The sequence below is a fragment of the Felis catus genome, chromosome C2 (assembly GCF_018350175.1).
Source record: "Felis catus isolate Fca126 chromosome C2, F.catus_Fca126_mat1.0, whole genome shotgun sequence".
Taxonomy (NCBI): domain Eukaryota; kingdom Metazoa; phylum Chordata; class Mammalia; order Carnivora; family Felidae; genus Felis; species Felis catus.
The window spans coordinates 155,661,616-155,686,062 of NC_058376.1; the positions used below are offsets into that span (position 1 = coordinate 155,661,616).

The 24,447-nt window shown below is 42.9% G+C and overlaps 1 long non-coding RNA gene across 1 annotated transcript in view; it reads right to left on the reverse strand.

Moving 5' to 3' along the window:
- Positions 1 to 7,513: 7,513 nt before the first annotated feature.
- The window catches only part of LOC111562325, a 202,153-nt gene continuing 185,219 nt past the window's right edge, over positions 7,514 to 24,447 (reverse strand). Inside the window, exon 5 of the long non-coding RNA XR_002745522.2 lies at positions 7,514 to 7,729. This is a non-coding gene — a long non-coding RNA (uncharacterized LOC111562325). The remainder of the gene's footprint in view (positions 7,730 to 24,447) is intronic.

Below are 24,447 nucleotides of genomic sequence, written 5' to 3' on the forward strand. Positions count from 1 at the left end.
TTGGTCACCTCCCCTGAGGCTGTGAGTGATTATAATTGGTGTGATTACACTACAGTTCCTTAAAAATGATCCTCATTTAAACACGGTTTTAAAATGTGTCACTACCTCCAGTCCGTCATCCAAGTGGACACCTTCCCAGGATCCTGGAACTAGGTTCCGTTCCCTTGCTTTCCCCTTGGCGTTCAGAGCAGAACAACTGCGTTGAGGTCTCGGGGTTTCCTGAACCAATTCAGCTTCTTAATACTGACATTTAAATCAAACACCTTCAGTACGTGGCTGAGCCGTCTCCTTCATGAAGGAGAAAAATACCCAACACATATCATGAGCTTCACATAAACGAAGATTTGAAAGATTCACATCACAGGTGAACAATTTCCAAAATAAAGATTTCTTCTGCACGTAATAACGGTGCTTTGGAATTTTGTCAAAATTGTATCTTACCAGGATGTTCTCTGGGCCAAGAAAAGTAATTGCAAATTCACCACAGCAGAGTGAGACAAATTCAGCGATTCAGCGTCAGAAAATACTTTTGCTGTTTGCAGAGGATGGCATCTGGGAGGATCCTGGGTTCAGCGGTAGTTAGAGTCAGGCATTAACAGCCCTTTACAGGCAGAGCTAAAATAATGCTACAGCTGATGACAGAGACAGCTTGGTGAATTCTCGAGAAGGCCAGTCTCCCCAAATAGAACTTCATTAACCTGCCCAATTTCCACTGGGTCAGATCACATCACCTATTTTCTACTCATCAACTCCCAGCCAGCCAACCTACTGAATATCATGAAATGTTTAAATATCTCCCTTGCTTGTGTCCTATAATTTAACTCCATCTTTCCCCTCTCTCTCCTTTCCTTATATACCTCATCCCCAATGAAAGAGCAGTTGGTCCTAAATATTTTAATCAACAACAGTCTTTGGATGCCAACTATGTGCCAGGTCCTTTAATAATAGGCTGAGATTACAGCCTATATGAAAGGTCAAATAGAGCTGAGCAGGGGGTGGAAAAGCTTCTTGGAGACGAAGACACTTGAATTCCTCCTTGAAGATGAGGAGGTGCCTTCCACACATAGCTGATGTTCAATGAGTATTTACTGCGTGTCCTAAACTGGGGAAGCACTTCGTGTGTTTTGGGAAAGAAGCATAATTACCCTCACTTAGAGCGATTTGTTTTTAGGTCACGTCTAGTATGGAGTGACACCGACAGTCGCTAGAGTCCACGAAAGACCTCACAGTGTGGATGTAGGTAAAAGCAGGGATGAGGAGCGTTGTCCAGGCCAAGCAGCAAACAGCAACCAAGAAGAAGCAGAGCACCGAAGAGCACGGTCAACTGGCAAGCAGTGCTGAACATCTTAGGAGTCCTGTTCCCTTGAAAGTCAGGAGTAAAAATTCAGCAAACCTTTCAGCCCTTTCGAAACCGTGCAATGTACCTGTGATTCAACTGAGCTGATATTTCCCATTCCTGTGGTTTTTCTCAGACCTTCCAACAGCCTGGTAACCCCAGAGTAGACATATCCATATCATTTTATGGAAGCCAGCCTCCAGGAAACAATCCTTAAGAAGAGACACAGTGTTTTATGGATATTTTGTGTCCCCTGAGTACTAAGCCCAGAGATGGAAACATAACACACTCAATACATGCTACTTAATTGATGAACTTTTTGGCCAATACTTTGCTGCTGGGATTTAACACCATATCTGACTTCCAAGGAAAGATCACTTGGAAACATTACCTAGCCAAATGAAGATAACCAGATATTAAGTTCAATGCATAGAATTAGGATGTAGAAGAGTTAGGTTTTGATTTTAGATAATTTGCTCTTTTCCAAAAAGTACCCTAGTGATAAAACCAAAATTCTACCTCCCAAGTCGGATTTAAATCCAACCACTAATTAAATTGATTTTCTTTATTCTTACCCCCATTTATTCGTTGGTTCCTAGCACTAAGGAGTCATGATGAGTAGGAGTCATGAGGAGTAGGGATGAGCAGAGGCCATTAAGCTGATGCAAAGTCACGAAGGTTAAAGAACATTTCGGAACTACGACAGGAGCAAATCTCTTCGGAGAAGTGGAAGGCAGATGAGGTGAGTAGATACTATCAAATAAAGAATCTGCTGTGAAGCTCAGAACATGACCAGCATGAAAACAGTTAAAACATTTTTTTTTCCACAATACTTAACCTTGTACCTTAATAAAGTTCAGAAATATTAGAAAATCATTTTGACTGCGGTAGGCTCTAAATAAGGGTGTCACAAAAATTTCCCCCAGAAAAACTTAGGGAGCTATATTAGTTTGCTGGGGCCGCCATAACAAAATACTGCACACTGGGCGACTTAAATGTATTTTCTTACAGTTCTGGAGACTAGAAGTCCAAGATCAAGGTATTGGCAGGTTTGGTTTCTCATGAGGCCTTCCTCCTTGATTTGCAGGTAGCCACCTTCTCACTATCTTCACATGGCTTCTTCCTGTGAATTCATGTGCCCCTTGTGTCTCTTTATTTTCTTACAAGGACACTAGTGCCATAAAGTCATGCCCTTCTCGGGACAGCCTGTATCTGGTGACTGAGAGAGGGAGGTGTAAAGGCCCAGCCATTTCAGCCCAACACGGGGTATTTGTGAGTAGCACTCAATCCAGAGCATCCAGCCTGCCATGTTGGCTGAGGCTTGTCAGGCCTGCAAATCATGCAAAGCAGCTTCAGCTCTCAGTCAGCCTAATCCTGCCCTCCGCGGTGTTGATCTTTAATAAATATCTTGCTCTCCAAACTCCATCTCCACTTCTCAAGGACCCAACCTACCACAAGTAGCTTTCAAAGCTCTGCAAGAAAATACGCTTAAATAGCAATTTTATGTCCAGCCAAATTGTCACTCAAACGTGAAGGCTGAGTATTGAATCATGCAAGATTCATAGAGTTACCTCCTCATGTCCCCTTTCTGGGAAAGAAAAATTAGAAGAAAATATGCTTGAGGAGACAAAAAAAAAAAAAAAAAAAAAAAGGCCAAGAAAATGGAAACCATGAAAACAGTAGGTCCAAAGCCACAAACACATTAAACAGGAAAACCAGACCAGAGATACAACTGTGCAACAGGCCGTGAAAAGTAAAAGGTCCCAACCAGAACATTAAGCTAGAGTATCAGGAGAAAACTCTTCACAAAAAGGTAGATTCATATTCGACAGGTAATGCGATCAAGTGAGAAAAAACTTTGTAAAGTGGTGATGGGATTGTGTTTCAATAAGAAAAAGAAAAGAAAATTAGAAACTTTAGACACAACATCTGTATGAATAAAATACATACATAAAGCCCATTTAAAATGTCATTGTTTTGAGAAGCTGAAGTAAGTGAAAAGTTCTTAACACTTTGAAAGCTTATTTTGAAAAGCCCAAATCTACACGACACAGGATTCATGTCATTTCCTCCTCCCAGAAGGCCACTCTGCTTGATCTTGGGGTGAATAATATGTAATCATAACATTGCTAATGACCCGTAGAGATGCTTGAATTTTCAATTCAATCTACGGGCAAAGCAAGGAAGGCTTAAGCATATTTATAAAATAGAATGAAAAAGTAATAAGCCTTGACGATATTTAACGATGTAGTTGGGAGATCATGAGAATTGCAAGGAGGAAAAGTGAAAGGAAGTTCAGGGCTTCTAATTTCATCTTCTATCTCTCAGAACGGTGAGTCCAATTTGTGTAAATGTGATGGATCAAGATGAAGCACTTGAAGTATACTTTTAAAAATTATTCACGTGCCCACAGAAGAGCCCACCCAATAACAAAAGAGTGGGATGAGAGGAGGGAATGTGGCGGGGAGGGGGGCAGTGACACAGGTCTTTTTTTTCTTTTTGATCATGCAGAACAGAGAGTCTGCAGCTAATGTTTAAAATTAATCATTGGAGAAATAAAAGTGTCACATTCTATTGAGAATTTTGAAGATAACTGTTGGAAGAATCAAAAGCAAGAAGAACCTACCTGCGGACGTGAGTCAGAGGAACGCAGGGACGGGTTAAGGAACGGGTGCTTTTCACTGTATGCCTTTCTGCACCGTTTGAATTTGACTCTCCACATGCAGAAATATTTCACCTGGCTTCTGCTCTCCCTCTGCCCCCTCCGTCAGCCCCTCCCGATTCATGACTGTCTACCTGAACTCAGGTTTCCTTCACCTTCGAAACACAGTTTCCTCTTTACGTCTACCTGTTCCACACAGCAGAACCCTCGGACTCAGGAATAAGGTGGCTCAGCCCTCCATCGTTCCGTTTTCTGGGCACTGGCCTCTGCCTGATGGGAGGGGGACAGGTGGTAAAGTCTTATCTCCCCAGCTGGCTTGACTAACTTCCTCCGTGTACCTAGAAATTCCAGCAGCATTGAACATGCACGGGTCAATGCAGATTTTTTGAGTGCCCTGAGCCACTCACTAGCCATGTGACCTTAAGCAGGCCACTTGACCTCGCGCGGTCTCCATTTTCTCATCTGTGAAATGAATGCATCTAAGGCCCAAATTCTGAAAGTCAACCAGGTTTTGGAGTCTCCAAGGTTTGGAGTCTCCAACCAAGGCTGGGATTCTAGAAGGCTGCCTGGCCCAGCTCCACATCCTAACAGCCCCCAAGCTCATGGTCCAGCAGTGCAGCCCTAGAAATCCAGGAAGGAAACCACCCCGCTTCCTCCACCCCTGGCAGGTCCGGGATTCTTCCTAAATCTGACCCAAAACACATGATGACGCCTCTGGCCAGTTCTCTCCTGATCCTCACCTCATGTCCAGATTTTCTCTTTACCTGCTTCCTAGGACTCTGTTCCCCAGGCTGTCCCTCCTTCCCCGGCCACTATGTAACAAGACGCGGGTGCCAATGCACTTTTGTCCCATGCCATGGGCCAGTAACAGGGTCACCCCTAAATTAAATTAAATTAAATTAAATTAAATTAAATTAAATTAAATTAAATTAAATTAAATTAAAGGTATTTTTCAAGCCATGAGAACTGTAATAAAACACCCATCGAAAGAAACCCACAAGTGATGTGCTCAATGCATAATCTGTATCATCTTTAAAGGTCAAAAATCAGTTCTCGGTGAGGAAAGGAACGACCCGTGTGGAACTAAATCTCCACCAGCCAACGAGGACCAGGAAAAGGGGGCTGGCATGCCATCAAGGAGTAATTTGGCCCAGAGAGCTCACTGCCCTGGCAAATGAGAATTAGAGTCTAATTATCCCATTGGCAGGTTTTAGAAATTTTTAAAATAATACTCTCTACAACTGTCACAGTGTCAAAACAATTATTTGCCTGCTTGAGCAGGTGTCAGGCATTGTAAAGTGTATACGTCCTTGTAAAATTAAATGAGAAACTTTCAGAAATTGGTGTAAGCTGGGGCCCCTGATTATAGCATATGCAGATACCTGAAGTCAGGAAGTGGAGAGAGAAGAACTCTGATTTTCCTTTCGCTTCTTCTTTTCCCCAAGGCACTGAATTCTAAGCACACACACAGTAAAGGCAGAATGTGCCACTTGAACTTCAGGGAGGGATTCCTAGCCCTTTTGCCTATCATTCTTGCCTTGGAGCCGCCGACGGTCCTTAAACATGTATCCATTTGGTCTGCACGGTCTGTAGGCTTCGCCTGCATGGTCTCCCTTGGTCCCCTCCACAGCAGCCCTGCACGTTTAGCCAGGCAGCGTCTTTGCCCCGTTTTACAGACGCAAAGCCGGTGGTGTTTCAAGTCTCCTAATCCCAAGACACCCGTTCTTTCTCCCACACGCCTCCCTGTGCGACTGCCTTTCTTCCTGGCCCAGTAAGTAAACCTTCGCTAGAACTACCTCAGGCCTCACCCTCCCATTGCTGTTTCTTGGCCTCTGAGACTCTCAGACAGATGGGTAGGAAACAAAACGGGCGCCACCACCGGCACGATGCCCCTTGAGCTAGTCACAAATAACAGACGCTGAATTACTGGTGAGTGATTGGTTGACTGAAATAATAACACCAGGAGGGGTAACCCCCACCCCCCAAACTGAAGGAGCAGTCAACTCAACCAGGGTTCATTAGTAGTCGACTACAGACGAGGCATGTGCGCATTCAGGTATGTTGCACACGAAATAAAGCAAGATTTCTGCCCTAGGGACTCTGGCGCTCGAAAAGACAGGAACGGTACTTTCTAAATATAATGGCGGCTCTCGCGAAGGTACGACACGCTAAAATGTCAAAGGGGAGAGGGAAATATTCACAGCTTGTTGCCAAGGGACTCCTCCTCTTCTCCATGGCTATCGAGTACCCCCCACGTTTGCGACAACCTTCGCAATTCTACAAGAACAGAAGTGACCCCCGCCCTGGGTCGCCACAACCCTCAGAGGCATCTTTAGGTTCCAAAGGCAAGGAGTGTGGATCGATCACAGATTAGTGGGTGCAGGGGGCACCCTACCGGAGCCTCTTCACCCGGCGGTACCATCATCCCCCAGCCACCGGGAGTGTCGGCTGTCAGTGAGCTCCAGCTGGCCCCTCGCGTCAGAAAATTGCCCTCGGCAGATGAGAGCCTCCTGGCCTGAGGAGCCATGTCATCACCCCCAGGGACGGCCCACAACAGATGACTCGGAAGGGTTCAGTCGGCTTCTTGGCCTCAAGGTGGGGACCGCTCAGTGGCGTGGTTTATGCTCCAGACTCCCCCGTGGATCAGGCCAAGGCTGAGTTTCCTGAGACCACAAACTTACTCGCCCTTCCCTTTTCCCGCCTGCCCCCCTGCCTCCTCCAGGCTTCTCCTGATAGCCTCCCTTTCATAAATCCCAGGTATCCAAGTCACGGTCTCGGGTTCTGCTTCTTAGATCTAAGACACTTACCTGCTCTTTTGGAGCCCCATTTCTTCACCTGTGAAACCCTGGCAATTCATCACAAGTGGTGGCGAAAACTGGGGAGGTGATGTCACGCACGTGCCTTGCAAATTCCTGGGCTCCGTAAATCACAACAAGGATTTTTCCTCTTTAGTCACATTTAGGAGAATCTCGGGTCTCTGGGATAACGGGACAAAGAGGCCCCGGGCAGCATCGGCTGGCCACAGGGACTGAAGAACCAGAAGTAACCAGAAGTTTGTAAATGTGGGAGAAGCCGGACCGCCCAGAGTGCCGGGACCGGTCAGGAACTTGCACCAGCAAAGTGCATTTTGTCCCCAGTTCACCACAGTGGGGGGGTGGGCGGGCAGGGAACCGTCGAGGACCCGGCGTGGGGGGAGCAGGTGGCAGGGGCGGCAGGGTGCCCCTGGAGGAGTCCCAATTCAGCACGTCTGCAGGTCAGCTGTGCCGTTCACCTTTGAAGCACAAGGGCAAGTGGATTGCGCACCGGATGAAACGGCTTTCTCTGAACTATTGCTTCCTGACTCCACCGTTTCATCTGCCCCGGCTGCGGCCTCCCTCCACCTTCTCCTTTCAGCCTGGCTTCCCACCATCGCTGCGGGGCGAGCCCGAGCCGAGGAGGGCACCTGGCTTTTGTGGCAGCGCTTCAAAGCTGGAGGCCAGGTGTGTTTCTAGGATTTAATTAAGCTGGAAATGAAATCCAGCCCCGGAGTGGCTCGTCGCCTTTATTATCACATTTCTTACCGCTTGTCAGGCCACGGCGGCGCTGGGTCTTGAAAAGGAACGGGCGGGGCTGCTTCCCAGGCACGGGCTCGGTGAATCCATTTCACGCGGCATTTCGGGTCCCTTCTTCCCTTTCGGCAGGATGGCAAAAAACTCCCAGCATTCCCCGAGCCTCCTGGGGGAAAGAATCACCTTTAAAGGAACAAAAGGAAAACGCGGTTTGAAATCGCACGTTATTTCAAATATATTGTCGATTATACTATAATATAATATGGGCCAGCCATAAAAATGTAGAGAATTAAAAACACAGAGAATTAAAAAATCACACGTAACCTTGCCAGCTAGGTAGATATAGCCGCCGTGAATATCGAATATCATGGTCTCCTTCCTGCCAAGTGCTGGTGCGTGTTCAGGGCTTAGCGTGGAGGCAGTGAGAGACAGAAAGGAGTCCTTTCTTGAGGATGGGAAGAATGTGATCACACAGGGGTTGCGATTCACTGTATAATCCCTCTTTATTATTTATGTATATAGTCACTAACGTTAATTCATACAGGACACGAATTCACTGAGACGAGAGCCCCCCCCCCCTCCTTTTGCAAGCAAACTAGAACCAAGGAAAACAAACAAGAAAACACAAGACTTCAAAGAATTTCCGGGCTCAGCAATGCCACAGACTATCGCACTGCAGTCATGTTTTCTGCGCCTAATAAAATATTCTGTAGTCGCTCAGATTAATCAAATGAGATGAGGGGATTTGCACACTGCTGAGCACTGAGAAAGGGGCTTAACGGTCTCCCAAAGTAATATCATTTGACATCCGGAGCTGTTAGACTGCATCAGTAGAGGGTATTCACTCCGTGGCCTGATTTGTGTTCGGCGGGTGGCAGTCCCCTTGGCGTCCCCTTAGTGCGGCGAGGGCTGGCAGCCACAGGGCACTGACCTTTCTCACTCTGGATATGTGATTGCTTTCACACTGATCACACAGAAACACTTAGCAAATCTCAGACTGTTAACTCCATCTCACATCGGCAATGCTGGCATTTTATGATTATCATCCAGCTGAAAACTCACTAAGAGGGGGAAGCCGCGCCGAATTAATGACTTCCGAGGTAGCGATGTAGTCAGTTTCCATGCAACTAGTAAGCACCACTTGGGCCCAGGGCGAAAGTCACAAAATCACGGACTGTCGAGCAAAAAACGGAACTTCAAGAACTTCTCATCCAGCACCCTCATTTTACGAGTAAAGGAAACCAGGGATCAAAGAGGAGGAGGGATTTTTTTTTTTTTTTTGCAAGGTCACAGAGCTAGCAGGGAGCAGTGGCTTTCCACCTGCATGTTAGTAGCATCAGATCGTAAATGGAATACTGCATGTATAACTACAACATGCATGAAACATCTAAGAGAGCAGCACCATGACTGAAACAGGTTGGCATCCAAAGCTTTGCCCTTCCTTTGCCATCTCAGTTATGAGATGTCTTGGAAAGCCCTGAATCTCCAGGAAGCATAAATTAAAACCACCTTCCCTTAGCATTCTGGCTCCAGGAACATTTCTTGCACCTCCAAATATTCTTTATATAAACAAATAATCTGTGTTAGACGGATAAATAATTTACATTGTAAAAGTGTGATCTCATAGTCTCATTTGCAAAAGGAAGACATTAATGATATCTGCAACAGCAAGGGAAATATCCATCAGAAGTTGAACAGACAATGAAAATGAGTAGACACTGTAATAACCGCTCCCAGCATCAATGCTAGCCATGGTCCACTGTAGATGCTGTGTGGTTTTGGAGGAACTAGCCTCAGCCCCAGCCCCAACCCCAGGAACCGTTCGGGACTGGCCTTAAACCAATTAGCTGTGGGTAACCACTGAACTGGTAAACGTCAACAGTTGACTCAGATCCACTGAGTAAGAACAAACACTGACTTTGACTTGGGCAAAGCAAACAAAGTTTACAAATTGAAGGATACAAAAGGAAGTCACGGTGGCAAAAACAAACGGGTGGTTGCCAGAGGAGAGGGTGGGGGTGGGGGGTGAAATAGATGAAGGGAATTAAGAAGTACCAATTTCCAGTTATAAAATAAATAAGTCACGGAGATGAAAAGTACAGCAGAGGAAATACAGTCAATAATGTGGTAAAAACACTGTGTGGAGACAGATGGTAACTATACTTATTGGGCTGAGCATTACATAATGTATAGAACTGTTGAATCACTGTGTTGTACACCTGAAATTAATATAACATTGTATGTCAACCACGCTCCAGTAAAAAAAAATTAAACAATATAGCAGAGAGGTCGACAATATTCTCCAAAGAACTTGTAAGCTTCCAGGTTACGATAATTCTAAACAATAGCCCCAAGAGTTACAGATCATAAATTTGAGAGTAAGGTCGCATCAGACATCTAGACAGCCAACTTCCCCCTCCATAAATAAGACTGGAACTGTTCTGCAGTTCACCTAGTCTGAAGAAGTTTTGGGACTTCTTCATCTGGATCAGTTACACACCATGACTTTCAAGATTATATAACTGAAGGGTATGACCCAGAGCAATGCACTTGGACGCAAATATAACTCTATTAGTAATTCTCAGTCTTCCCAGGCTAACGTAACCCCATCTGCTGGATGTCTGAACCAAGGACTGGCAAATCAAAACGGGGCTCAGTAACCCTATCCTTAGGAGTCAGGCCTACTCGCCATTAAACCAGTTATATTCTTGCAGTGTAATTATACCTCATGGCCGGAGTGATTGGTTCAATGGTAGGCATGTGCCCTAATTGGCCCAATTAGAGGAATGTTCTCCTGAAGAACATTTTGCTTGACAGTTTAGGTACAGAGAGTCTTTCCCGGGGATATTACCCGACAAGCATTAGTTGCCTCTCATCCTGTCTGCCTTCCTAGAGCCACAAAGGGATCCACCTACTCTGTGCCATGGCCTGTGTGAGGCAGCGGGCTAAACAGAATGTCTGCTCTCTAGGAAGTCACCTCTTACCAAATATCGACAGCAGCAATGAAGTTAGAGGGGTCTGCGAGTTATTTTTCAATACCTCAAAAGGTCCAAGAGAAAAAAATAATCACACCTTTAACCAGAATAAGACTTAACTCTGTGGGGGGCTCTGATTACTTGTGAATGGGGTAACACTGGTTATTCCAAAATGATAAATTCTGACTGAAAGTTAGAAACGGAAAAATGTGGTGAGCACAGCATAATATACAGAACTGTCGATTCACTATGCTGCATACCTTCTGAAACTAATGGAACATTATACATCAAGGACAGATAGATAATAAATAGATAGATGATAGAGATATATACATATGTATACATCTATATATATATACATATATATTCTTTAAATATTGAAAAAAAGAAATGGAAAAATAAATTTAAAGCTAATTAATTGTGTTTTTATGGTGGGAAATCCTCCAATAGAGAGAGATTTTGTAGTGAAAAAAAAGGATAAGGAGAAAGAGGGGGAGGAGGAGGAAGGAAGGAAGGGAGGGAGGGAGGGAGGGAGGGAGGGAAGGGAGGAAGGAAGGGAGGGAGGGAGGGAAGGAAGGAAGGAAGGAAGGAAGGAAGGAAGGAAGGAAGGAAGGGAGGGAGGGAGGAAGGGAGAAAGGAAGGGAGGAAGGAAGGAAGGAAGGGAGGAAGGAAGGAAGGGAGGGAGGAAGGAAGGAAGGGAGGGAGGGGGGAAGGAGGGAAGGAAGGAAAGGAGGGAGGGAGGGAGGGAGGGAGGGAGGAAGGAAGGAAGGAAGGAAGGAAGGAAGGAAGGAAGGAAGGAAGGAAGGAATTACATGGGACAGGGTGGTATATCAACCTATAAATCAATCACTTGTACACTTGCTCAGGTGTCCTAAACTTCATTCTTCTGAACTACTTCATTCTCACCTCTCCTGACTTGCAAGAAAAGCCACCTTGAAAATACCCAGAAACGAGATGCTAATAAAGATGAATAAATAGCTTCATTTTCCCTCTACTTCACAACACAAGAACAACATCATTTGAAATATATATATATATACTGAGCTCTCGGAGGAGGTGCTGCATTAGTTTCCTGGAGCTGCCACAATAAATTATCCCAAACTGGGTGACTTAAAACAACAGAAGTTTCTTCTCACGCTTCGGGAAGCCTGAAGTCTGAAATCAAGGTGTCAGTGGGGCTCACCTGCAGGGAGGAATCCTTCAGGGCCCTCCAGCTCCTGGTGGCTCCTAGAGTTCCTTGGCCTGTGGCAGCCTAACCCCAATCTCTCTATGTGTCCTCACACGGCCTTCACTGTGTATCTCTCTGTGTCAAATCTCCCTGTCTTTTCTCTTGTAAGAATACTTGTGAGACATAATCACTCTAATTCCAGGATGGTTTCATCTGAAGGTCTTTAACTCAATTCCATCTTCAAAGATCCTTTTTCAGATAAGGTCACACCACAAGTACCAGGGCTTTGGACTTGGATATACCTTTTTAAGGGACACTACTCAAGGTACCAGGTGGGTGAACGCATACTCCTGATGCTTTGACGTCCGTATTTCTGACTGCATGAGGAAATCATCACCCAAACCCACACCAGCCCCTCAAAAGCAGTACCACTGAAACTAAACTCATTCTTCTTCCTCCCCCAATGTGTTTAGCTCCCTGAATCTCATTGAATCGGTTGCTATCCTCCACTTTACACGTTCAATTTCTCTCGCAATCACTTCCTTCACTATCCTACAGCCACCATTTCAGGTGGTGGTATCCCTTCCGTGCACCAACTTAAAGTTGGCCTCCCTGACTCTGGCTGCACCATCCCCTGCCCCTACTCCAACTTCCTCACCACTAAGGATGAATTTCCTAAAATAACAATCTGTTCAAAACCCAACAGGGGCTTTCCCCATTTATCGCTTCTCAAACATCACAGGTGCTACAAGGAGCATTTCAGCTGCTCAGATGCCACCCCACTGCAAGAAAGACTCTGTAATCCCCCCAAGTAGAAGTTTCCTCTTCTCTGAATTCCCATAGTTGCTCCTCTTCACCTGATGTTATTTTAATAGTTGGTCATTTGGGGCAGCAATCTACAGTTCTTTCCATCAGAGACTCACCTTTGCATCCCTAGCAATGGCCACACATCGAGTCATTTGTTGGCCACTTCCTGGATTTATCTCCATCCCTGCTGCTCTAAGAACTAATGTTCACTCTTGGATTGGGCCCTGGCATGATTCTGCCTTCTCCACCCCACCATAGTGGACCAGACATGGACAAAGTTGGGAGAATCAGATGTTCTTCCTTGGACTAAAAATTGAGGCTGAGACATTACAGTTCCTCCAGGAATTGCTTGTTTAAACAAAAGAGGAATTTCTTTTCATTCACGTTCACACCAGTGTGGTCAGTGGACCTGTTTGTCACCAGTCCACCACAAAGTGAGTACAGAAATTGAGATTACGCATTTAAAAACTTTTGTAAGAATTTGACAGTCATTGGATATCTTTGACTTTAATAACTTAAAATGTAAGAACTGTGTATTTTGCATTTATTTTCATTTTCTAATACTTGATCCTTAATGACCTTGTTGAAATAAGTTGACTCACAAAAACTTACCAAAAAGTCAGTGTTTCCATGTACCCTGTGTCCTGTGTCCCCCAATTATAGCATCTTATTTAACCATAGTACGTTGTCCAAACCAGGAAATCAACTCTACTGTTTCATTTGTATTATATTCTACAAATACCCACGTTTGACACATTAGAATGTTTAAAAAAAAAAAAAAACTGGCTATTCACCACAGATAATTTGGAGGAAGCTTGTTTACATAACCTTTTACAAAAATAATTAAAGGTAGCAACAGAAAATGCCAAAAAGAGTGGAAATGCCACAGGCTTGAAACCAACCGATTTGATCAAGCCCCCACCTACCCCCAGTGTAGCTGTGGAAAAATTCCATACCTAGAAAGGGGGTTAATAATTACTAAGTAGAATACGGAGAGAGTAGATATTCTGTATCACAGAACCACAAGGATCAGAGGCATTTTTAAAACATTTTCAAACATAAGCCAGTGTTGTTTCTACACTACTAAAATTATATTTATGTCCAACTTATGTGTGCATCGTATTAATTCATAGATTGTGTCCCAATGTAGCACAATGATTAAGAACCCTTTATTTTACAAGTTCTAGATAATTTTCAAACCCCTTCCACCTGCATTATAAACCTCTTTCATTTTTATAAAGGTGGTTCTCCCAGTTTTACCCACGAAGCTTAGGAATGTGGAGAGGCCTGTGCTGAGCCAAACAGCCAGGATGAGAGTCGAGGGAGGAACTCAGGCCCTCCTTCCCGGAACAAGCTACTTTTCACTCCACCCCTGATGCCCTCTCAACCCTTCAGTAACCCGATAACCCGAGGGAAGAAAAAGATAATTTGCGCAGATCTTACAAGCTACATTGCTAACTTCAAGAGCTAGTTACAAAAAAATACTCAGTGTTTTATGAGAGTCACATATGCTTTCTTTTCATTTATATGTAACTGTGTCCTTTCTTTCCCTTTCCCAAAAGTGGCACCATAGAGGTTGCTAAGCAATCGTCCCTGACAGGGTCTCAGTGCCTGTCAATAAAACGGAATATTCTCCCATTCTCTCTTCCATTTTAGTGCTGAGGAGGGTGTCAATCAAAGAACATCAGTAAATGCTGGCTTTTGAGAGAAGGCAGAGAGGCCCTGACAGGCAGGGAATAAAAGATGACTATTTTTAAACTAACAAGTCCTTTCTTAAAGTAAGGCAGTTGAGTAAGAGGCAGACAAGTTTCACTACTCCACTTTTCTGGGAGGGGAAAGGGCTTCTTCAGGTCGGGCCACCGTCTTGATTTGAGAGGGATGTCTTGTTTGTCTGGAGAGCAATTTTCAAAAAACAAAGTGCCACCTCCCTTTGTAAGTAAATCAAAGAGAAAATACCACCCAACACCTGCGTATCTGAAAATAACATTTTTGACAAAGGCTCAGAGATTCAGAAGATTCTCAAAAGCTTGGCCATAAAATTTAACTAAAGAAGACCTTCAGAGAACAGAGAACTGAACTGTGGTGTGAGTGTAATGAAATCGGATCCAATGTGTCAATCTATATTAGTACGCAATATATCTATCTATCCAAGTCATTGTGTATATTCCTCCACAATGGCTACCATCCAGGTACACGCCATCACACTATACAAAGACAAATACACAGAGATTAAGACAAAGGGGCATTGGCGCCCCTACAGTACGTCCAACTACTTTGACACAGAATTGACACCGCAGATAGACGCGCAAGGTAGAGCATCTAGGTAAGCCAGAGAAAATGTGTCTTATGTTCAAGATTGAAATAATCAATCAAACCACCGTACTACCTGCCACCTCCCTAAAAAAGGAGCCTTCAAATGGTCTTACCCAACTGACCTAAGGTCAGAACATATAGCTCTATTACTTTAGAACGTGTCAACTTGCTCTTGAGCCCCTACCTGAATCATTTTTCTGAACAGACTCATTAACCTTTGCTCAAACATATGCATATGTTCCTAGCAGGTGGCAGAATTCTTTAATCCCTGGTAATATCAAGATAATTCTAGCACAAATACAGAAATGTCAGTGTTGCTAACCTTTTTAATTACACAGCCATATTATCTTCCTGTGACATAGGAAATGACACGCTGCAAAGTTCTACTTCAAACAGCCTGTGCTGAAAGCAAACGCATGTAAGGAAGATAGTAGCAGTGAACTCAACGCAAAAGCCCATGACGGTAAAATGGTGAGATAATTGACTTGGTAAGTCCTTGAGAACAGAGGTGGTAGGAAAGAGCGAACCCAGTGACAAGTGTTGAATTCCCTGCCAAAGTAGCACAGAAAAGCTTCTGATTTCCCACACTGGACCAAGCCAGGAAGTGTGACACCAGCCACTGGGAATAAGAAGCACAGAACACACTTTTATAATCTTTCCCTTGAGATGTTTAGGAGACCTGCTGGCTTACATATTTTTCTGAATGAGAAACAATGCATTCTCTATAACAGTTGTGGCTGGTTATTAGTTTTTAATCTTCCTGGCAGTAAGCACACGGAAAGTGCTTAATCCCTTAAACCCTAATTCCCTTCCAGCCTACTCTCCAGGCTCTTGATTCAGAAAGAAATTCAATGAATAGCCATAATCTTGGGACCTAGGTTTAGATGGCACCTTGGCCTTAAATTGGGACTTAAATTGGGAACCCTGAGGCTACCTTGTTTGATTGCCAGTCCCTTCCCATCTCCTCCCTGTCAGAGAATTGTAGTCATGCCTGTTCTCTCTCCTGAAATGTAATCAGTGCGGAGCAGTAGAAGAAGTCATCAATCCAAGTCTGGGCTCTATCCCTTCACTGAGCCTCAGATATCTCCTCTGTAAGACGGGGCTAATAACACCCACATACTAGAGTTGTTTAATTAAAGAAATTAATAATAAAAAGAAAAGAATAAAAAAATAAAATGCCTGGCCCAATATTTGCCACATAATAGGTATTTAACAAATGCTGGCCTACTGCCCTCCATTATCATCTTTGTATCCACAATACCGACATGTATATACTGGAAAGTGCTCTTAATTTTAAGAAATTATCTTCATATGGGGCGCCCGGGGGGCTCAGTTGGTTAAGCATCCAACTTCAGCTTGGGTCATGATCTCAGGTTTGTGAGTTTGAGCCCCATGTCCGGCCCTGTGTTGACAGCTCAGAGCCTGGAGCTTGTTTCCGATTCTGGGTCTCCCTCTCTCTCTGCCCCTCCCCTGCTCTCTGTCATGTGCTCTTTCTCTCTCTCAATAAATAATAAACGTTAAAAATTTTTTTTAATTTTCTTCCTATTTATTCCCATCACTACTCAACCCATCCCCCAACCATTTCTGCCTTCAGCATGGCAGACAATAACCCAGAAAATGTACTAGAGTGCTGCTAAGCAGCTAGGTGACACTGGAAGATAATAATAAAAGGAATACATAAATAACCTTGTCCTTGACATTCAAAGATGGTGAAAGTGATGGTATAATGTCATGTGAGTGAAAAATATCAAATCTCGTGGAATGCTTATACCTCCCAGGCTACCCCCAAATAAAGACTATTCTCCATGTCGTGGCTTAGCCGTTCTCTGCAATCCTCACTGACCCTGTATCATGACTTGCAGTTTTTTTTTTTTTTAATTTTTTTAATGTTTATTTATTTCTGAGACAGAGAGAGACAGGGCATGAGTAGGGGAGGGGCAGAAAGAGAGGGAGACACGGAATCGGAAGCAGGCTCCAGGCTCTGAGCGGTCAGCACAGAGCCCGACGCGGGGCCCGAACTCACGCGAGATCACGCGAGATCATGACCTGGGCTGAAGTCGGACACGTAACCGACTGAGCCACCCAGGCGCCCCGATGGCTTCCGGTTTTAAAAAGGGCCAGCCTACTACCCACAGTTATTCACCAGCACTCCATGGCTATGTCCACGGAGAAGCAAGTGGAGACATCAAGATGGCGTGAAACGGCGGGGGCAAGGCCGTCCCCACATATACCAGGCCACACAGAATGTCACAGCACCTGCCTCACTGTCCCTCACGGCAACTGTATCGTCTGAGCAACGCAGACTTAGAAACATAGCCCTACCTTCGGGTGTCAGAAGCAGCAGCCAGAATTTAAGGTGAAGATTGCGTAAGCTTTCTCACACCTCCTCACATTTTCAATTGCTCCTAAGTGTGTGGGTGAAACGGTGTATTTTAAAACTTGCAGCTCTGTTTCCCTTTGCCCCTGACCTACGCTTCTGAAGGACTGGTGTGCCTACCCTAATCTCAAAATTAAGTCAGAATTCTGGTATACATACCTCTTGTGCAAATCTTACAAAAGTGAGAATTAATGAGGCTGCACAAATCCCATCGTCAGTGCGATCAGGACACATATAATCTATAGACTCAAAAATCTACGAAAGGGCTCCCAAAGCAGTCGGGACGAGGCCGCGGCTGTGCCAGGGGTAACAGGGAGAAGCGTGCGGGGCCCTATAAAGGCCCAGCCACCGGATCGCAGGAAACGCCAGCCAAGGATAGACTTCCTGAAGATGGGGCGCTCATCCTGAAGCAGGCCAGCTCTCTTGTTCATAAAATGAGTATAGGAACCGGGTAAAGCGGGCAGCAGGGAAAAGTTTTCCAGGACTCGGTTTGATTTGGAAAGAGGAAATAAGGTGAGACTCCAAAAAACGAAGCAACGCAGAGACGAGCTCTACTTTCCGGAAGTAGTCGGTCTCTGGGAGTCAAAGCCAGCAAGCCCCTTCGAGGGTGAAATCTGGAAGGCTTCTCTGGGCATACTGCTCCCCCTCCCACCGTCACCAAAGAACAACCCCTTAAGGAGCTCATCCAGGAGAATGAAACCGATTAAAGTACGAGCAATAAAGAGATATAGGAAAATATCGGTGCAAATTTAATAGAAGAAAAACAGAAATTCTTACCAGAAAAAGGGTGCCAGGGGGGCAGATTGAAATCCAAACCAAGTGTTTTGCCAGAAATTATCTTCAATATGAATGACATAAATACCTCCTGGAATGAGGACCTCAATGCAGAAATGCAGAAGTTCAAGGGAAAGATGGTGAAGCACCAGGAACATTGCTGTTCCCGGGAATTCTTGCTAACGACAAGAGGACCAAAAGACTAATTGCTAAGACATAAATAAACCAGGGGTCACCATATTAATACTAGGTACGTTAGAACTAAGGCTCCAAAGCATTTAATGAAACAAAGAAGGGTGCTTGGTAAGGCTAAATTTCCTGTTCAAATGGAAAATTTTCAATTTATGAACATCTACAGACCCGATAATTTATCAGCAATATTCATAAAGCAGAAATCTCATCAGCCAAAGCAGAAATCTCATCAGCCATGAAAAGAAATAGAGATACTTTAGTGATTAGAGACAAAGTCATTTTTCTTAGCCCTTGACATCAGTCATTAGACAAAACAAACAAACAAAATACAGAACAAGGGCAAGGGTACAGAAGATCTAAATAACATTGGCCCAAAGCTGATGAAGTGGAAATCGTCCTGGTCCTGATTGACATGTATCAGCTTTATTCCTCTGACATAAAAGCGCATTTTATTTCAGTTCCCATGAAATAGTCATAAAAATTGGCCCTGTATTAGGCCACAAATAAAACCTCACTAGATTCCAAAGATAAAAATGGAACAGATAGCTTTTTCCCATCACAATGGAATTAAACTAGAATCTGATTACAAAAGAAGACAAAATGGTCATTCCACCCCTAAATATTATTTCTTTTCTTAAACTGTTCTGGAATCAAAGATTCCAGATGCATTGATGCATTGATGCATTGATGAGGAAAACTATAGTCATCAAAAATTAATAAAAATCAGCTAAAACAGTTTCAGACAATAAATTAATAACCTTAACCATCTATTCAACCAAAAATAGAATAAAATCATTAATCATATATTCCATTTTTATATGATAGTAAAAAAGGGTAGCCTGGGTGGCTCAGTCATTTAGGCATCAGAGTCTTGGTTTCGGCTCCGGTCATGATCTTGAAGTTTATGGGACTGAGCCCCACGTCAGCTCTGTGCTGACAGCATGAAGTCTGCTTGGGATTCTCTCCCTCTTTCTCTGCCCCTCCCCTGCTTGCTCTCTGTCTCTCTCTCTCTGTCTCTGTCTCTGTCTCTCTCCCCAAATAAACATTAAAAAAAAAAAAAAAGAAAAGGAAATGATAGTAAAATAAACCAAGGAAAAAATAAGAAAGCTAATAACAGAAATCAATGAATTAAAAACTAGGAAAAATTTTGAACCAATAAAGTAAAAGATGATTCTTTGGCAGGGAGGGGAGGATAGTAAAAACATATAAATAATTCTCTATTTTATTTTTTTAAGGAGGTATAAATATAAAAAGGAAAAACAACAAGATGCATAGAAAATTAAAGAATCACAGAGAGTGCCTTATTAAATTCCATACAAACAAACTTGAAAATCTACATAAAATAATTTTCTAGGGAAATAGAATTTACCAAAACTGACCCCAGAAAAAAATCAAAAATTTAAACATATTTATTTCCATAAAGGAAATAGAAAAGTTGAACTCAGGGGCACTTGGGTGGCTCAGGTGGTTAAGCGCCAACTTTGGCTCGGGTCATGATCTCAAGGTTCTTGAGTTTGAGGCCTACATCAGGCTCTCTCCTGTGAGCATGGATTCTGCTTTGGAACCTCTGTCTGTTTCCCTCTCTCTGCCCCCCCTGCCCCCCTCCCCCCCCCCCCCGCTCGTGCATGCTCGCTCGCTCTCTCTGTCAAAAATAAATATTAAAAAAAATTTTTTTTTAAATTTTTTTTTCAACGTTTATTCATTTTTGGGACAGAGAGAGACAGAGCATGAATGGGGAAGGGGCAGAGAGAGAGGGAGACACAGAATCGGAAAGAGGCTCCAAGCTCCGAGCCATCAGCCCAGAGCCTGACACGGGGCTCGAACTCACGGACCGCAAGATCGTGACCTGGCTGAAGTCGGACGCTCAACTGACTGCGCCACCCAGGCGCCCCAAAAAATTTTTTTAAAAAAAGAAAAATTGAACTCACTCTATGGTCAAAAATCCAGAAGTTTAATAACATCCTCAAACACTGTTGGACATTACTGGTGGGACTGTAACCCTGGTGTTAGACAACATTACAACATATTTCAAAAATAAAAATACATACACACTTTGACCCTCATATTCCTTTTCTCAAAAATTACCTCACAGATATACCTACACAATGTTTGAATTGAAATATGCATAAGGTTAATAATGAAGGTTTGGAGACAACAAATGTCCTTCAATAGAGATTGACTGGGTAGTTCATCCTAAGGATGGAATGTCCTATAGTGGTAAAAAAAAAAAAATAGAAAGTTCTCTATGTATTGATATGGAAACATTACTTAGATATGTTGCTCAATAAGAAAATAAGATAAAGAGAAGTAGTAAAAATCTACGTGTAAAAAGGTAAGGTGTGTTTTTGTTTCCTTGCATATGGATAAGAAAATTCTTAAAGAGAACAGGAGAAACTAATAACAGTCATAACGCATGAGTAACTGAAAAGGGAAAATAGGGAATAAATTTCACTGTTTGTCTTTATTATTTTTAATAAACAAAAAATATTTTAAACAAAAAAATAAATTTGGTTCATTTAGTAAAATTGGATTGTATACTTGAAGCCCCAGATCCTTATAACAAATCACTCCAATAAAATAATTTTCCTAATATTGTGTAAATCTGGGTTTTCTTTATAGTATCCCATCATAGACCAAAATTTGTTCTAAAACAAAGAGCAATTTTCCAACCAAGCTACGGAAGTAAATTATATTTGAGACAGTTATGTAGGCATTCACACATTTACATCATTTTCTCAAAGGCAATGTTTTTTCAAAAATCATAGAAATTTGCGATTTGGTACTTTAACCTTGATATATCTTCATTAAAAACTTTTCATTTTTTAAAGTGTTTGTCACTAATGCTTGTTTATATTTTTAAACTCTGAATTGTCTAACGAGAGTTCTCTGCAAAAGAAATCTGAAATTGTACAGAATACTTGCCAAGTTAAGAGGGTGAAATTATGGAAATCACTAGACTTGGAATCAGAAAATATGGGCTTGAATCTCAATATAAATTCTTAACTTTCCTTTCAGAGCCAACAGCCTAAGTGAATTGAGCTATTGCAGCTTCCTAGAGTCTTTATTGCCTCTCCTCCCAAGCCAAACCTCACCCTCGCACATGCTATTGTCCTCAAGACCTAGGGGACAAGAGGTGTGCTGTCCATTGGCTTGTTTACCTCAAAGCAAGATGTCTCCACCTTGTCACTACCGATATTTTGAGTCTGATCATTCATTATTGAGGGAGCTGGCCTGTGCACTGTACGATGTTTAGCAGAATCCCTGGCTTCTACTCACTACATCTCCAGTTGGGATAACAAAAAATGTCACCAGATATTATCAAACGTGCCCGGTGTAATAAAAGAGTGAGATTCTCGTGGGTAAAGTCTCTCCCCAAACCTCTCACTAACACAGATGAAGAGCCAGAATCAAGTTCTAGTTCTGCCACTTACTGGCTAAGTGACCTTGAACAAGTCATTTCATCTCTCTGAACCTGTTTACTCAACTGTAAAAACCTTGTAGCAATATCTGCTCCCGGGAGTGAGAAGTAAATGACATGTCATGCCAACACCTAGAAAGTACCCGTCCCTAAATAATCTACCCAGAAATATAGTGACATCTACCCCTGCAGCTTATTCTTCTTTGTGTTAACACCATCTGAAAAGTGAACCTCCGGTATAGCTCCCCCCCCCCCCAAGTAATTGCTGTCTGAACAACTGCGTTACTTAAACTGGGTAATGGGCATTTTGTTTGCATTCTATTTGTTTAACCATACAGGTATATATGGTTCACATTAAATCACTAGAGAGTAGTGACATATGCAGCTTTGTTGAGGTTCACCCTAAACTTCTGCCCACTTAAAAGAGCAGAATACCAAAATTTGAAAGGAGAGAACAGAAAATGCAGCAGCTTTAATGAGGAGTTGGAGATAATATAACCACACTGAAGTAACTTGCTGTCCTAGTTCACTCCTCTCACCCCTTCCCCCACATGTTAAAAAAGCAAATTAAAGGGGCGCCTGGGTGGCTCAGTCAGCTGAGCGTCCGACTTCGGCTCAGGTCATGATCTCACAGTTTGTGAGTTCAAGCCCTGCATCAGGCTCTGTGCTGACTGCTTGCTCAGAGCCTGGAGTCTGCTTCAGATTCTGTGTCTCCTTCTCTCTCTGCCCCTCCCCCGCTCATGCTTTGTCTCACTCTGTTTCTCAAAAATAAATCAATGTAAAAAAAATTTTTTAAAAAAGCAAATTAAAGACCCAAATAAAATCATCCCCACTGAAAAATGAGAAATCATTAGACATGAAACAGCATTGGCCATTGCTTAATATTCCAATAAAAATTTGAAGAGCAGAAAACTGGTATAATACAATTCAGAACAAGAATCACTTTAGAAAACCTTTCAAACACATTGCTCTTTATTTCTAAATAAAGAGAACAAAAACTCCTCAAATAAAAAAAATTGAAGAGAGAAGAAAATATAAGAACAAAAAGAGAGAGCTGTCAGGTCTCAGGAAAGAAAGAGATAATGGCTTAGCACTTGATAGAATGGAACATTCATGATCCTTCCAGTAAGGTAGTTTCATTGACTCTCAGTACTACCATCTACTAGTTGTGTGAACCCCGAGCAAAGTGAAATCCCTCTCTGACCTGTTTCCTGGATATAAAATAAAAACAAAATCTACTTCACTGGGTTATTATACGAATTAAGAAACAATAACCTAGCCTAGTAATAGGCTCACAGGGCGCACTCAATAAATGTCCCTCCTTGTATTCCTCTGTTCATCTCTGTTGGTCCCTTCCTTTGTCCCTCTCCATCTGTCTGTCAGACTCTCATTTTTTTTCTTTGTTGCTCATAAAAATATATACCGAACTCTTGGTTACCTGTGATAATGAGAAGAAGATGAATAAGAAAAATTGAAATCTACAAATTATTCAAAAGATTCCCTGAACCATTCATTTCAATCAACTTTCCCAACCAGAATTTTTCCACAGTTCATAATAGAATCTAGACTAATGTACCAAATTCAGATATTCTACAAAGCCAATAAGAGAAGGAAGCAAAGAAAGTATATAATATACAAATGTAAGCCCATACATTTGGCTAATGGGGAAAATCTCCCTTATTCTAAAATAATTGGGCAAACATGATATGTTTGTACTGGCTCAATCAAAACTAATAATATAATGGGATAAGTAAAGCCAAGAATGGAATAGAAAACATCCTGATACATCGCTCTGGAAAATGGACTCTTGACTTCATTGTTTGGGTCATTCCTTCTTTGTTATGCTCTAGACCAGGACTATCTTGCAATCTAGGAAATCCTACTGATTCTGCAAGGAAGGAAATGTTCTATATCTGGGTTGTCCATTATGGTGGCCCAATAACCACATATGGTTACTGAGCACCAGAAAGGTTACTAGTATAACTAAGGAACTGGGTTTTTAAAATTTCATTTAATTTTGATTAATGCAGACACAAATGTAAATAGCCTCATGGGGCTAGTGGCTACCATATTGAAAGGGTAGATCTGGGCTAATTAAGTCATATAATCTGGTAAGTGGAAATAATTTCATTTAGACTTATTTGGGGGGCACCTGGCTGGCTCAGTCAGTAGAGCAAGTGATTAAGAATCTCAGGGTCATGAGTTCAACCCCCACGCTGGGCATGGAACCTACTTAAAAAAAAAATAGACCCATTTTCTTCATCTTAACAAGTCTCTTCTCATTAATGGTGATTCTCCTTCTGATAGTGACCAGGTTGTAATGGTGGAAGATCTCATTTTCCATTACTCTCTCTGCTCCTGCACTTACTACCATAGGGGGATAAATACACTCAAATGTCCAAAGAGGGAGTTATTGTCAATAAGCAAGTCTAGACTATTGACTGAGCAACTTGCCCAATAAATTTAAACTCCTCTCCATGCTTTGTACCATATGATAGAAGATATTCTCAGGCACATTCTCTCCACAGCCCCAACAGGGGATGTCCCAGGCTGTCTCTCATACCGTTCCTCAGCATAGGCTCATGACTCACCCCAGAATACAAATCTTGAGGGAGGCATTATTATCCCACCCAAGTTCATAGGTTTTGGGGTCTAGAAAGAAATATTTGGGGGTCACCTGGGTGGCTTAGTTGGTTAAACATCCGATTTCAGCTCAGGTCATGATCTCGTGGTTCATGAGTTCGAGCCCCACATCAGGCTCTGTGCTGACAGCTCGGAGCCTGAAGCCTGCTTCAGATTCTGTGTCTCCTTCTCTCTCTACCCCTCCCCTGCTCACGCTCTGTCTTTCTCTCTCTCTCTCTCTCAAAAATAAATCAA